Below are 17,261 nucleotides of genomic sequence, written 5' to 3' on the forward strand. Positions count from 1 at the left end.
AATGGGAAATTTCAGCTACAGTTTGAACTTGGGAGACTTGAGCCTAGATTGGATCTGTTTTTTGTAAGAATATCCTTCAAAGATTGTACTTCATCATGCCTAGTCTCTCGAATCACAGCCACAATAGACTGTAACTCCTTCAGATTGTCATGGATGTCTTGGTGGCTTTCCTCACTCTTCTCCTTATAACACGGTCACTCAAGTTTTGAGAGCTGCCTCGATTTGATATTTTCTTGAAATAATATACTTTGTTATGCCACATTACTATGCAAAGTCTCTCAAATCAGAGTTGTCATGGATGTCTCGGTGGCTTCCCTCACTTCTCTCCTTATAACATAGTAACTCAGGTTTTGAGAGCTGCCTAGATTTGATCTGTTTTCTTGTATGAAAATACTCGGATACTAAGCCTGGTCCCTCAAATCACAGCCACAGAAGCCTATAACTCCTTCAGAGTTGTCATATCTTGGTGGCTCCCTTCACTTCTCTACTTATTGCATGCTCATTCAGTTTTTGATAACCAACTACTCCAGAAAGATTTACTATACACTACCAGATGTTTGTAAAATTGATGTAAATAAAATAGAAGACATATTCAGTGACTTGGAAATGTTCATGTATCCATCTCCTAACTTAAAGGAAACCGTCGGTACTAAAACAAACCTTTGTTTGATGTCTGAAAATTGAAAGACTATGTATAAAAATCATTCTACCCAATGAATCTGAAAGTCAACATGAAAGCACATCTTGATTGTTTCATTTCATTTCCTTTGTGGTGGTGCACAGAGACAAAATTACAAAAATATTATCACAATCTCATTAGTTATGGACCTGACTGTACATACTTGAATGTGTCATTTGTTTTCAGCAAGACTTCCGCTTGCGCTTTTTGTCACTGTGATAATGATCATTTCTTCACGAGGCCGCATTGTATTGTATCAACTCTGACCCCCATGCCACCTTGCAGTCTGTGTTAATGAGATGACTCCACTCTGTCTACGGGTCACAGTGATATTTACAGAAACCGTTGTAGCGGCAGAGATCCGCGCCTCCCTGTAGCGCTCTCTCGCCTCATTTGCATAGGTTTCAGACTTCCCTTCCTCGCGTTCCCTCTCCCTTTCGCCGCTTCTTGCTGTGCTTCTTCGTGATCGACAGGCTCCTTCGCGCTTCTCTTCGGTTTGTGTCGCACATGTTAATTAAAGCTTATAATTAGCTTTCCCCACTAAAAAGCTGCATTAAATCAGAGTTGGGACAGTAAATGATTCCTGGCATTAGCATAATTGTGTGTTTGAAGTGTAAAGATTTGGGCATTAGGGATGCAACAACGCGCTTTTGTTTCAGTCATTTGTTGTGTTTGAGGTTGGGGGGCCCCACGGGGCCACTGGAGGTTAGCTGGGCGGGTTAAGGGACCCGGAGACCCTACAGACTAACGAGGCCTACTCCCCTCTGCTGGAGCAGATAGGGAAAACAAACCTGTGACGATACGTATCCTCAAGTGGTTTCGGAGCCTGCAGAGTAGAACAGGACACTATTGTGCACGTGTGAGTGAGGGAGACAGAGGAATTATTAGCAGTATTTATACAGATGTTCCTCCTGTCTTTCAAGACTAATGCATGCTGGGATTGGCTGCAATCTCCTGCAACACTGAGTAGGCTAACCTTACAGTTGGTGGGGGATGCATCTATTTCAAAATTAGCCCTAAAAATAACTCAAAACACAAAAATACAAGAAGAACGGCATCAGAGGGCTAATGCACACCCAACGCGCTCTGCACACCCATGATATAGATGTACGAGTACATATGTGTGACTTCATTATAAAGTCATTCAATCCAGTCAATCACAAACATGTTGGTGATCAATATATGCTTTAGACAAAAGCAATCCGACATTTCTGATGTCCGCCAATCTGGATCCGGATCACCTCCAAAATTCAGTGGAGTCTTCCATGCCCTAATATCTACTGTATCTGTGGTGCAAATGTGGTGAGAATCCATAAAGTAGTTTTGACATAATCCTTCAAAGCCTATATAAAGGGAAATCTTGATCCAGAATCCAGGACTGGATCCAGATCACTTCCAAAACGCAGTGGAGTCTTCCATGCCCTAATATCTATCTGTGGCGCTAATTTGGTGAGAAGCCGTGAAGTAGTTTTGACATAATCCTTGAAAGCCTGTATAAAGGGAAATCTTGATCCAGAATCCAGAACTGGATCCAGATCACTTCCAAAATTCAGTGGAGTCCTCCATGCCCCAATATCTACTATATCTGTGGTGAGAATCCATAAAGTAGTTTTGACATAATCCTTCAAAGCCTATATAATGGGAAATCATGATCCAGAATCCAGAACTGGATCCAGATCACTTCCAAAATGCAGTGGAGTCTTCCATGCCCTAATATCTATCTGTGGCGCTAATTTGGTGAGAAGCCGTAAAGTAGTTTTGACATAATCCTTCAAAGCCTATATAAATGGATATCTTGATCCAGAATCCAGAACTGGATCCAGATCACTTCCAAAATTCAGTGGAGTCTTCCATGCCCTAATATCTACTGTATCTGTGGTGAGAATCCATAAAGTAGTTCTGACATAATCCTTCAAAGCCTATATAAAGGGAAATCTTGATCCAGAATCCAGAACTGGATCCGGATCACTTCCAAAATGCAGTGGAGTCTTCCATGCCCTGATATCTATCTGTGGTGCTAATTTGGTGATAATCCCTAAAGTAGTTTTGACATAATCCTTCAAAGCCTATAAAAAGGGAAATCTTGATCCAGAATCCAGGACTGGATCCAGATCACTTCCAAAATGCAGTGGAGTCTTCCATGCCCTAATATCTATCTGTGGTGCTAATTTGGTGAGAAGCCATGAAGTAGTTTTGACATAATCCTTGAAAGCCTGTATAAAGGGAAATCTTGATCCAGAATCCAGAACTGGATCCAGATCACTTCCACAATTCAGTGGAGTCTTCCATGCCCTAATATCTACTGTATCTGTGGTGAGAATCCATAAAGTAGTTTTGACATAATCCTTCAAAGCCTATATTAAGGGAAATCTTGATCCAGAATCCAGAACTGGATCCAGATCACTTCCAAAATGCAGTGGAGTCTTCCATGCCCTAATATCTATCTGTGGCGCTAATTTGGTGAGAAGCCGTGAAGTAGTTTTGACATAATCCTTCAAAGCCTATATAAATGGATATCTTGATCCAGAATCCAGAACTGGATCCAGATCACTTCCAAAATTCAGTGGAGTCTTCCATGCCCTAATATCTACTGTATCTGTGGTGAGAATCCATAAAGTAGTTCTGACATAATCCTTCAAAGCCTATATAAAGGGAAATCTTGATCCAGAATCCAGAACTGGATCCAGATCACTTCCAAAATGCAGTGGAGTCTTCCATGCCCTAATATCTATCTGTGGCACTAATTTGGTGATAATCCCTAAAGTAGTTTTGACATAATCCTTCAAAGCCTATAAAAAGGAAGATCTTGATCCAGAATCCAGGACTGGATCCAGATCACTTCCAAAATGCAGTGGAGTCTTCCATGCCCTAATAACTATCTGTGGGGCTAATTTGGTGAGAAGCCATGAAGTAGTTTTGACATAATCCTTCAAAGCCTGTGTAAAGGGAAATCTTGATCCAGAATCCAGAACTGGATCCAGATCACTTCCAAAATTCAGTGGAGTCTTCCATGCCCTAATATCTACTGTATCTGTGGTGAGAATCCATAAAGTAGTTTTGACATAATCCTTCAAAGCCTATATAAAGGGAAATCTTGATCCAGTATCCAGAACTGGATCCAAATCACTTCCTAAATGCAGTGGAGTCTTCCATGCCCTAATAACTATCTGTGGTGCTAATTTGGTGAGAAGCCATGAAGTAGTTTTGACATAATCCTTGAAAGCCTATATAAATGGATATCTTGATCCAGAATCCAGAACTGGATCCAGATCACTTCCAAAATTCAGTGGAGTCTTCCTTGCCCTAATATCTACTGTATCTGTGGTGAGAATCCATAAAGTAGGTCTGACATAATCCTTCAAAGTCTATATAAAGGGAAACCTTGATCCAGAATCCAGAACTGGATCCAGATCACTTCCAAAATGCAGTGGAGTCTTCCATGCCCTAATATCTATCTGTGGCGCTAATTTGGTGATAATCCCTAAAGTAGTTTTGACATAATCCTTCAAAGCCTATAAAAAGGAAAATCTTGATCCAGAATCCAGGACTGGATCCAGATCACTTCCAAAATGCAGTGGAGTCTTCCATGCCCTAATAACTATCTGTGGTGGTAATTTGGTGAGAAGCCATGAAGTAGTTTTGACATAATCCTTCAAAGCCTATATAAATGGATATCTTGATCCAGAATCCAGAACTGGATCCAGATCACTTCCAAAATTCAGTGGAGTCTTCCTTGCCCTAATATCTACTGTATCTGTGGTGAGAATCCATAAAGTAGTTCTGACATAATCCTTCAAAGCCTATATAAAGGGAAATCTTGATCCAGAATCCAGAACTGGATCCAGATCACTTCCAAAATGCAGTGGAGTCTTCCATGCCCTAATATCTATCTGTGGCGCTAATTTGGTGATAATCCCTAAAGTAGTTTTGACATAATCCTTCAAAGCCTATAAAAAGGAAAATCTTGATCCAGAATCCAGGACTGGATCCAGATCACTTCCAAAATGCAGTGGAGTCTTCCATGCCCTAATAACTATCTGTGGTGCTAATTTGGTGAGAAGCCATGAAGTAGTTTTGACATAATCCTTCAAAGCCTGTATAAAGGGAAATCTTGATCCAGAATCCAGAACTGGATCCAGATCACTTCCAAAATTCAGTGGAGTCTTCCATGCCCTAGTATCTACTGTATCTGTGGTGAGAATCCATAAAGTAGTTTTGACATAATCCTTCAAAGCCTATATAAAGGGAAATCTTGATCCAGAATCCAGAACTGGATCCAGATCACTTCCTAAATGCAGTGGAGTCTTCCATGCCCTAATAACTATCTGTGGTGCTAATTTGGTGAGAAGCCGTGAAGTAGTTTTGACATAATCCTTCAAAGCCTATATAAATGGATATCTTGATCCAGAATCCAGAACTGGATCCAGATCACTTCCAAAATTCAGTGGAGTCTTCCTTACCCTAATATCTACAGTATCTGTGGTGAGAATCCATAAAGTGATTCTGACATAATCCTTCAAAGCCTATATAAAGGGAAATCTTGATCCAGAATCCAGAACTGGATCCAGATCACTTCCAAAATGCAGTGGAGTCGTCCATGCCCTAATATCTATCTGTGGCGCTAATTTGGTGAGAAGCCGTGAAGTAGTTTTGACATAATCCTTCAAAGCCTATATAAATGGATATCTTGATCCAGAATCCAGAACTGGATCCAGATCACTTCCAAAATTCAGTGGAGTCTTCCATGCCCTAATAACTATCTGTGGTGCAAATGTCGTGAGAATCCATAAAGTAGTTTTGACATAATCCTTCAAAGCTTATATAAAGCGAAATCTTGATCCAGAATCCAGAACTGGATCCAGATCACTTCCAAAATGCAGTGGAGTCTTCCATGCCCTAATAACTATCTGTGGTGCAAATGTGGTGAGAATCCGTAAAGTAGTTTTGAAGTAATCCTTCAAATTATATAAAGTGAAATCTTGATCTGGAATCCAGATCTGGATCACCTCCAAAATTTAGTGGAGTCTTTCATGGACAAATACCCATCTGTGGTGTAAATTCTGTCAAAATTTGTGCAGTAGTTTTGATGTAATCCTGCTAAAAGACAGACGGACAGACAAATAAATAAATGAATAAACGCCGTTGATTTTATTACATCTTTGATGGACATAATAATCCGTCGAGGCTTGTTGGTTGTTGAGATGTACAAAAATATGTGGTTTTTCGACCATGTTTTCCTTGACCTTTGGCCCAGCTACTCCAAAATATAGTCATCTCTGAAAAGCCATTCAACTATTTTTCCCACTAAGTTTGAGCCACCTGAGCCTGTTAGTTGCTTAGATATACAAATAGTTCTTTTTTGTTTTGTTTTCCTTGACTTTAACTTTTGACCAAACTATTCCAAAATCTAACCACCTCTAGATTTCTATCCAAGTAATATTCCCACCAATTTTGAAGGAAATCCACACCCAGACATTTTGGAGTTATCTTGTCCACAGACACACACTTATTATTTATGACATTTCAAATCGATTGTGTACTGAATGTTACAAAATTGCTATTTCTTTAGTGAAAAGTGTCACGTACACAGTATTTTTATTCTGGCAGCATCAAAGTGCAGCCAAATGCATTGCAGATTTCTGACCTTCAGTCCAGGGTTATCAGAGCTTTAAAGTGGAAATCTCTCTCTCTCTCACACACACACACACACACACACACACACACACACACACACACACACACACACACACACACACACACACACACACACACACACACACACACACACACACACACACAAAACAGCTGTAAAGCTTTGTATTTGCCTCAGTTTCCCTTAGCAGCAGTTTTATGAATTTCCAACATAACTAACGGCACTCAGAAGATATCGAACAATCTTTTGCCCAAACCGCCAAAACAAATCAGCAAAAATTAAAAAGTCACCCATTAAAGTGCGCAGCTCAGCCTAAAACATTAAGAAAAATAAAATTAAATAAAGCAAGCCAAAAGGCAGCGCTGCATTCACAGTCATGGTAAAATAAACCACTCCCATGGTTATTTATAACAAAATAAATATCAAGTGCAGCACAGCAGACATCTGGAGGAATCATGGTGTTGTTACCATGGCAACGTGGCAGACAATAATTTTCTTAGGGCCCCTTCACACACAACACAATTGAGGCCGAATGCCGCATGCAGAAGGGTTGGAATGCCACTCATGAAAAATCGGAGCTGCCTCGAACACCTCGTACAGCAGTCTCCATATCCATTTGGGCAAAGCGCATGCACTCTACATTCGCGTGTCACTCATGTCGGAAACCCATTCGAATGGCGGGCACACTGCCATCTGATCATGCTTGCAACAGTTGCACGGCATGTCAAACACAGGTGAGACATACGGTGCCGCGGCTGAGGGCCTGCACAAAATCATCAGCCACGTCAAACCCTGGCCAAATGGTGCAATCGAAACAGCCTTCACAAGCAGCCGAATGACGGTGAATGGCGTGCAAATGCCATTCGACCCACTCTCAGCTGGAGTCCAGGTGCCACCCACAAACATCCAACACCACTCGTGGGGCACTTAGAAAAGGTGGGGCCAGCAAGCAGCCAGCATGAAAGTAGAGAACATGCAGACAACTTTTGAGCAACACATATACCATGCAAGTGTACGGTGCCCCCCCCCCGCCCCCCGCAAAATAAATGGTGTGCGAGTGTGCCCCACACCATGATCCAACATTGTCGAGGTGCGACTGAGGTGGGGAACGCTCGAACGGTAGCCGGAGTGCGATCGCATCTGGACGGATGACATGTCCTTGCTGGAACAGCTGACCGCTGTGTCCTTGCAACTCACAGCTGGAGAACACATATCATGCCATGAAGAACATCACCTCTCAACATGCCACCGCGATGCACATGTGTGGGTGGGCTCTCATGACATGGGGAAAATTACAAACAAACAAGATCACCTTTGGATCGCTCCCAGCCATGTCACAGCATGCACGGCACTGACCATGCAGCCAGACTGGGCCATCTACAAACATCCGTGAGCTCTTTGTAATCAGCTGGCCAGCCAGGCGAATGTCACGCTCACCACATAAGTTATAGCCCACATGACAGAAAGAAAGCATGGAAAAATAAATAAATACATACATACAATAAGGGGAAAGGCATCATTCATGTGTGATCGCTTTGCTCATTATGCTATGGACAGATGTGTCAGCTGATCGCCAGACAGCGACTCACTGTCAGCTGGAACTGACAGAGTGAAAAGTTAGACAGAAAGACAGAAAAGTCAGAGAAAAATCATATTCCCAAAGCAACAGTTTTTCCTTTGCCGGCAAAAGGAAGCAAAATTCACACAGTTCTCAAGGAACAACGAAACAGCTTCGAATCACACTAGTTTGCGGTCATCTTACATACTATAAAATGGGCAATTTCTCAACCCCAAGTGGGTGGTCTTTCTAAATATGGCAAATCTTACACCAATAAAAGCAGTTGTTAATAATTACAATTTTTGAGAAATGCCCAAGTGTGGTGAGATCACTTCTTGGAAAAAGAAGCTAGCTTCAAAACTCATTCATTTGTGTGTAAATATAACCTCTATGTCATATATTATGTAAAAGCTAGTGAGAAATAAACACTTCTAAAACTGAAAACAATGTTTTTGGAACCTGATAACGCCTCTGCAGTGATTCACAAGACATTTTGCGAACGTTAGCATGCATGCCAGCTTCAGCTAACTCAAAGCTACATTTCTATGGAGTTAAATTTGTCTCATTTATACCTGCAAATGCACAGAGGGTGATCTACAAATATTCTTTGATTTGCACAAGAACAAATTTGATTTGATTGGAACATGTACAAATTATACGAAAAAAAACAGTAGGATCGTAATTATTAATTAAACAACTGCAAATTATAAAGAACACAATGCTCATACGGCCGAGGGTACTTTAGCATTGCATTATATTTTTAAATGTATTTTCTTCTTTAAAAAAAAAACAAATTAAGTTCTCAACTTAAAGTTACACCCTTAATTTCAATTCCCTGTCATGATTTTTTTTAACAACATACATTTTTCACACAGCATTTGTTTTTGCATGCAACATTTGAATATATCTGGTTTGTTACCTAGTCGGTGCAAAAGAGTATCCTCTATCCTCTTATCCTTCTAAACATCTAGTAAATATTATCAGTAATACACAACATAGTCATCGTCTAGCATTTGCATATCATCACATTATCTGTCTTTGGTAAAAACTACACTATACTGGGAACCTTAAAACAGCTCAACATGCTTATTTTTTGCTGTGATGCTAAATTTTAACTGCAGATCTTGAGTCGCAGACTTTGACTTAAGCCCAAATGACACTTTTTTCATTATGAAATGAAGTTACTTTGTCTTCATGCAACAAAACGTGGAATGTGTCCAACTGTGGTATTGAGACATTTCCATCTCAAATTGACATTCTTGTTACTGAAGCCATTCTGCGACAAACACAGATTTACTGGTGATTAAGTTGATGCACATCTTTTGCTATCGAACGTGACTGAAAGCGTCACTATTCCATGAAACACGCCTCGGGGTAGACATCATGTACTTTTCAGGAAGTTCCTCTGGGCGAACCTGCTCACTGACTACTACGAGTAAATTATTCAGTGCGAACTGGTCTACCCAAAGGCACAGACGTGGCGCAATGACAGTTTGGAGGTTGTGTGATAGCTGAGAGTGTTGTCATATGAGTTATTATTGAACGAGCCAGATATACGAGAGATGCGGCAGACATCTGCTCCGGGCATGAAAAGCCATTAAGATGCACTGGAGGAAGGAGAGCCAGAAAGAGTGAGGAGAAATAGGCTGCAGGGTGGATGATCAACAGTTACACACAAGGCTGACTTTTGACGTAATTAATTCTAATTAATTTATGATTTCATACCAGCAGATAAGCCGTTTGTTTCTTTCTTCGACAGGGTAGTCAATGACATGCGTGGCGCTAGACTGCGATATTCCAGGGATGGCAGGATAAAATGGGGTATTCTATATAGAAAGGGGACTATGTGTGTGTGCGTCCATGTCCATGGTGAAGGCGACAGTCTTAGCGTAGTGGCAAATTGCCATCCCACTCAATGGAAAAACTGCAGTACCAACTTCTTATATGAACCGTTAGGCCAATTAACCGCACAACCAGTCATAATTATTAGGGCCCGACCGATGTAGATTTTTGGGGAGCTGATACCAATATTACGACGGAGTTTTAGGGCCACATTGAATTTTTTTTTTTTTTTGGACTTCGAGAATAAAGTCGTAATATTACGAGAATAAAGTCGTAATATTATGAGAAAAAAGTCGTAATATTACAAGAAAAAAGTCCTAATATTACGAGAAAAAAGTCAAAATATTATATTATGACTTTATTCTTGTAATATTATGACTTTATTCTCGTAAAATTACGAATGTATGCTCGTAAAATTACAACTTTATTCTCGTAATATTATGACTTTATTCTCAAAGTCTTAAAATTACGACTTTATTCTGGTAATATTCCAACTTTATTCTCGTAATATTATGACTTTATTCTCGAAGTCTAAAAAAAAAGAAATTCAATGTGGCCCTAAAACACCGTCGTACAATATTGATATTAGGGAGTAAAAATTTAGGATTACAATATATTTGTGAATATATACATAAAAAATTGCAGGGATTCCTAACTTTTCTCTATCAAAATCTAATGACAATGAAATGTAATTGAGGCTTGATATTTTACAGTTTAAACATCAACTTTATAAAAAACTATAAACATAACCAACAACCAACTAATGTACGCTGCACTGCACTCATGTTGTCTTTACATGGATTGACAATCGCCATGTCGTATCACTCAGTATTTGTATAAAATAGACTTCTCATCTATTTTTGCTCCACTTACCTGGTGCCAACTTGTCTCTTGTCACTGTAACACCACTCTGATGGAAAATGAATAGCATCAGTTTTAGGTTCCTTAGATGACCCCAAAACACAATCAGGATGTTCCTAAAAATAAAAACTGGACTCAAGCCAGTTATCCAAGATGGCCACCAAAATTTATTTTTTTTTTTCAGTAAAACACCTTTACACAACATATAAACAACTTAAATATCACAGAGATTCAATGGGAAGACCATTGCAGGTCACAGCAAACTCATTTCTGCCTAAAGTAAATTCATTCATGGGTTTAAGATTCAAAATGGCGTCCAAAATGGCCACCAATAGACCCTTATCATTAAAATACATAGTAGGAACAAACAATAGACTTAACAATGACAGAAATCATTGGTGTTTTAGTGAAAAAACCCTATTTTGGCGGGCACCTTGGACGCCATCTTGGATAACTGGCTTAAGGCCAGTTTTTATTTTTGGAACATCCTGATTGTGTTTTTGGGTCTAAGGAACCTAAAAAAGTTGGTCTGGTTTAGTCCTGGGGGGGGGGGGGGGGTGCAAAGGTATTGGTCGTAGCTCCCCTAGTACACTATTAGGAAACACCACAACTTTGATTGTTTTTGTACAATCATACAACACTTTTAAAGACTGACTTTATGCAAATGTTGACACACATATATATATATATATATATATATATATATATAAACACAAAAAAGACTTGGTAACTAGACTGGTAACTCTCAGTCCTTTTAAGAGGCACAAAAAAATATATCCAAAAGTAGAGACAGCAACACAAAGAAGATGGGGGATAAAGAAAAGCAGAGAGGGAGGGGAGGAAGCCAGGAAGCCGTCAGAACAACGGAGAAATATGGAGACTGCAAGCAGTGCCAGACTCCAATTGGAAGTCTCACATTCATTATGTTGGCTGAGCTGCTGCCCGTAGTCGGAACGCAGTTGGAAATCACAGCCAGCCAACAGAGAAACCAACAGCATCGCCCGAGGCTCCATTTTCAGAACAACAAAAAAGAGACGGTTTCACCCTGTGTGACCTCCACGTGATTTTTCTTTGCTGCTCAAAGTTTGGCCAAGTTTGTGTACCTGCTGCTGCCGAAAAGAAATACGTACTCCCGTAATATCGGCTGTGGGATTCCCTCTGTGTCCATAGATGTGTGCTGCATGACTTTCTGATTGCGGATCTAACTTCTGATTTTGGGTGAGCTTTGATCAAATACTGTATGAATCCAGGTTGAGCTCTGCTGTATTTTCTATAGAGCAGATGCACCAGTTTTGTTGGAATAATTGCATTCAAGAATAAAATGCATCAGAGGGTTGATGTGTCCTCTGGACAGTGGGACATATCCATGTCCAGTAGTTCATGTTGATCAATATAAACTTCAGATCATCTCTCTAGCCCTAATGGTTGTGGAGATATCCTTCTGACTTCCAGGACACACACACACACACACACACACACACATATATATATATATATATGATTATATGATTTGGTAGAATTGGAGAATCTACTAGTAGAATCTCTGATCGGACACTGTACGAGCAGAATCAGAGATTCTACCAGAGACTCTATAGAGACTCCGATTCTACTAAGCCATTCATTATCATGACAAGATGATATCTAGACATAGATATTTTTCTCATTTCCACAGTAAGGTATTGCTGTCATTCTGTCATATCAGCTTCATATTATAGAACCACACCATGCTGAAGGGATCACAGTAAGAAAATAAGAACTTGTAAATCAACAGGAACTCTAGTAGCAGATTGTCCAGTCAGAGACTCGACTTGTAGAATTTCTGATCGGAGTCTCAAATGGGATTCTGCCAGTAGATTCTCCGATTGGAGACTCTACTAGTAGAGATTCCAATCACAGTCTCTACTGGGAGAATCTCAGATTCTACCAAATCACAGACTCTACTGAACTTTGACCTTTGTCAAATGCTCTCCAAGCATTCAACATCATGAGATATCTTCCCTACTAATATTCCCACCAAGTTGGGTGGAATTCTGCCCAGCTGTTTTTAGTCATCATGTTCACAGACAAACGGACACACAGGACTGATCGCAATACCCTACTTTGCCCATTTGCAGGTGCATAACATCAGTTTTTTTTTGTAAAGACCAGGTCCTCTGTTGTCCCCTCTCAGAGACAAATGAAGAAAGTATCATGCTATAATTTGAGCATAATTAGTCCGTTTGTTCTCCTGCTTCTCCCAGGTCTTTTGGACGAGTTCCACTAAACCTGACGTGTGGATGAAGGTCAACCCCAGAATTACCTGAAAGGGTTTGTTTGGGCGAAGGTCAAGTTCATTGGGATCAAAGGTAAATATTTTGATTTTCATTCTGATGACTGGCCAAAATCAGTCATTAGGTTCAAGATGATAAAATAAAATTTAAGTTTCAGTTTTGTTTTACTCCAATTTGCACCAAACCTGATGCACACAATCAAAAGTGGTTCATTTATGACAGTGGAACCTGTTATAAATGAACCACTTTTTTTGTGTGTGTATGTAGGCAGGTTCTGGAATTGCCCATCACGTTTGCCAAAGGTCATTTCGTGGGTTCCAGATCACTGGGGTCAAGGTGAAATTTTTAGTTTTTCCACTCCAATATGCACCAAACGTGGCCCACGTATGTACAGTACTGTAGGTGTATTCTGAAGTTGCCTATGTAAAGTTGAATTTACCAAAAGTGGGTGACGGTCAAGGTCATTGGGGTCAAATGTCAGATTGCCATCACCTTTAGTGTTTTCATGCCAATGGGTACCGTAAGTGTAACTCTGGCAGCCAGAACTTTGGCCCCACAATGCCTCCTGAAGTGACATGAGTCATAAGGCAAAGATGTTCACAGAATGCTTTTGGTGCTTCTTCTTAAATAAACACTTACAGTGCACCAGGAAAGTATTCACAGTGCTTCACTTTTTCCACACTGAGAGTCCTTCAGGTGCCTTTTACCATACAGGTCTGATTGGTGGATTGCTGCAGAGATGGTTGTCCTTCTGGAAGGTTCTCCTCTCTCCACAGAGGAATACTGGAGCTCTGACAGAGTGACCATCAGGTTCTTGGTCACCTACCTGACTAAGGCCCTTCTCCCCTAATTGCTCAGTTTAGACGGGTAGCCAGCTCTAGGAAGAGTCCTGGTGGATCCAAACTTCTTCCATTTATGGAATGATGGAGGCCACTGTGCTCATTGGGACCTTCAAAGCAGCAGAAATGTTTCTGTACCCTTCCCCAGATTTGTACCTCAAGACAATCCTGTCTCTGAGGTCTACAGACAATTCCTTTGATTTCATGCTTGGTTTATTCTCTGACATGCACTGTCAACTGTGGGACCTTATATGTAGACAGATGTGTGTCTTTTCAAATCATGCCCAATCAACTGAGTTTTCCCCAGGTGGACTCCAGTTAAGCTGTAGAAACATCTCAAGGATGATCAGTGGAAACAGGATGCACCTGAGCTCAATTTTGAGCTTCATGGCAAAGGCTGTGAATGCTTATGTGCATGTGATGTCTTAGTTTTTATTTTTAGTAAATTTGCAAATATGTAAAAAAAACAAACAATTTTTTTCACATTGTCATTATGGGGTACTGTGTGTAGAAGTGTGAGGGGAAATTAATTTCATCTATTTTGGAATCAGGCTGTAAGATAACAAAATGTGGAAGAAGTGCAGCATTGTGAATATTTTCTGGATGCGCTGTATTATTCATAACTGTGTAAATTAATGGCAATTATTGAGTGCCTATGAGTAACCTTATCATTTATTTATCATTTAGACAATATGGCTATGAAATAGGTCATAACCATTAAAACATCTGATAATCTGAGGTACTGTTGGATATAAAAATTAGATTATACTTCTTAAATGCAGTATTGTGCAAACATATGAGACATGTTTTGTTAAAAAGGTTGTAAATTAACTGCGAAAATTTTTAAAAGCCTCCAAATAGCAACTACATTCCAATCATTAAAGATGAAACAAAATAAGCACCTTGGTGACTCATGTTTATCTTTGAAATGGAATTAATTCTGGCAAACTGTCCTGTTATTTGACAAAAACAATGAATTCATTACCCACTAATTTTCTCCTCTTTGTTGATTTTATGGAATTGCGTATTTAGCTCAAAACCTACAAAGGAATTAGATTTTATTCATATGAAAACATCTGTATATGCATTTAACATGCAATTTATTTAATCAATTTACAATTTAATAATTAAAAAATATCTCTTTAATATTCCATAGAAAAGTACTTTGGGATATTACTGTACATTTTGCACAACTGCAAAATTGCGTTACAGTTGCTGCTATGTTTTAAACTATTTCCTGTTAATCCTGAATTAACAATGTGTATATTTATTAAACAAAAGAACCACATGCGTTTGATGTGAGGATTAATTTGTCCTTCAGGAGACGCTTCTCGTACAGCAGCGAAAGAACCAACGTTTGCCGTCTTGAATTTACTGTCAGCAATAAAATAATCACAAACTCTGACAGCGTACCGCAGATGATCAATTCTGTGACATTGAAACATGGTATCAAAGTTTTCTACTGTTTTCTGCAAAATAAGCAGCATGTTGTCTTATTTTAAAGAGCAATTATTTCCGCGGTATTTCATAAAATTCCAGGTTTTCCTTCACAAATACTGTGAGTTTCCTCCATCAGACTGTGCTGGATTATTTTGCAGAAGGAGAATCATGTGCATGGTTCAAAGTTCATGCTGCATTCAATGACCACTGGGAACTCATAGCTTTCAACAAGAAAAAGTACTTTTTTTGAAGTTACACCTAAACATTAGACTCTCTCCTTTTGGCAAACCTGTAACCTGTAAAAACTGTAACTATAAAACTATAATGCAACTGTAACATTAACAATGACAACTGACACCATGTGAGTGGTCTCAACATATAATGTGAAATATACACTGATTTTTAGCAGCAGTTCTTGGGTGATTCTTTAACTACGGGCACTATTGGCCTTGTAAATGTAATTTCCACCACACCATTGCCTTACAATATAAAGTGCCTTGGGGCAACTGTTTGTTGTGATTTGGCGCTATATACATGTGCTCTGATGTCACTGTTTATCTCCATAGAAACTACCCAAACAATCTTTCATACAAACTGTTTAAAGGGACATTACAGTGTTGTGGTGGAAATTACAGCAATAGTGTGGGACAACTACATTTTGTTTAAAAAAATCACAACAGTTGTATGACATTGAATACCCCAATTATGTTTTGATTATTTTACTGATATTTTATTCAGAGATATTTTAAAACAATAGAAAAAACGTTTCTTTACCATTCATTTTTATCATTGAAGATCAAAAGTCTGGATGTGGGACAAGCACAAAACGGCAATATTTGCATATAATGATGCTGAAAAAAGGTAAAAAAAAAAAAAGTCTTCATAGACTACTGGAACAAATTTCTTAACACACTTTCATTGTAAAGATAACTATAAAGTGTGAAATTTTCCCTTTTTTCTGTTTTTCATACAATATGATCAAAGGACATAATAAGTGCCCGTAGTCTAAGAATCACCCTCTTCCAAACAGAACCTCTGGTAGCCATCTTGTTGTTTCCATTTACATCTTTTTTTTTTTTTTTTTATAATTAAACATTTTACTTCTTTCTTTTTTTAATTAAACTCTGTCATGTGTTTCTTCAGTTCCATGATGCTAATGCTAGCGTAATGCAAGCAGTGCTGTTTGCCTCTCAAACAGCACTGCTTTGAAACTGAGTTTTAACCCACATGGTTCAAAATTCTAATTTATTTTTCCAGAAAAACAAGACTTTTTAATCTTACTGGTGATATAAGACTGTGAACATTTATTTGAGTATTATAAACAAAATTATAGTAGTGATCTTTTTTTTTTTTGACTGAAATCATAAATACATCAACATTTTACCAGCAAAACCTGATATTTTCTGAGTTCTTTGAACATATCAGAATTTTTTTTTTAAACCAGCTTTTCAGGAAATTGTATGATAAATGGCCATGAGGAATTATTTTTGAAAAAAAAAAAAAAAAAAAACTGCCACAGCATCAACATAAATCCAAACCCTGAAAACGTTAACTAGAAGGGGTACAGGATGATGGAAAAACTACATCTTAAAACATTTACTTGATTCAGTAATAGTGAGTATTACCAATCCTCTTTAAAGCCACAGTTTTAAAAAGTTTTATATCTTTAGACATCCTGAACTTCAGGCTTACTTTGATTTCTGTCTGCGTCTATCAGAAATTTAATCTATATGGTGAAAAAAAAGTGGGTGGGGGGGGGGGGGGGGTGGAATGTCATTATCTGAAGTTCACAGTATGGATCATTTTTTAATTATCATTTTATCAATAGAGCATTAGGGGCCTTTAAAGGTAGTCTCATCTGTTTTGTACCATTAATTATTGAGAGCAGATGAATTTTTCAGTGGAAGAGAAACAATCATTATAATTCTTCAAAAATTAAATGTTTCTTAAAGGATACAGTCAAGCTTGTGATAACGCCAAGAAAAAATTAAATTTTTTATTTTATGTTAATGAATGGTTTTACTTAAACAGAATTAGGGGGTGATGTTCAAATATCACGCCATAAATATCACATTCACACACATGCACGGACACACACATGCACACACACCCTCGGCGG

The 17,261-nt window shown here is 38.9% G+C and overlaps 1 long non-coding RNA gene across 1 annotated transcript in view; it reads left to right on the forward strand.

Annotated features, from left to right (window-relative positions):
• The window catches only part of LOC117504142, a 110,762-nt gene that overhangs the window by 34,244 nt on the left and 59,257 nt on the right, over nt 1–17,261 (forward strand). The window contains exon 3 of the long non-coding RNA XR_004558731.1: nt 12,834–12,938. This is a non-coding gene — a long non-coding RNA (uncharacterized LOC117504142). The remainder of the gene's footprint in view (nt 1–12,833; nt 12,939–17,261) is intronic.

The sequence above is a fragment of the Thalassophryne amazonica genome, chromosome 22, assembly GCF_902500255.1.
Source record: "Thalassophryne amazonica chromosome 22, fThaAma1.1, whole genome shotgun sequence".
Classification (NCBI taxonomy): domain Eukaryota; kingdom Metazoa; phylum Chordata; class Actinopteri; order Batrachoidiformes; family Batrachoididae; genus Thalassophryne; species Thalassophryne amazonica.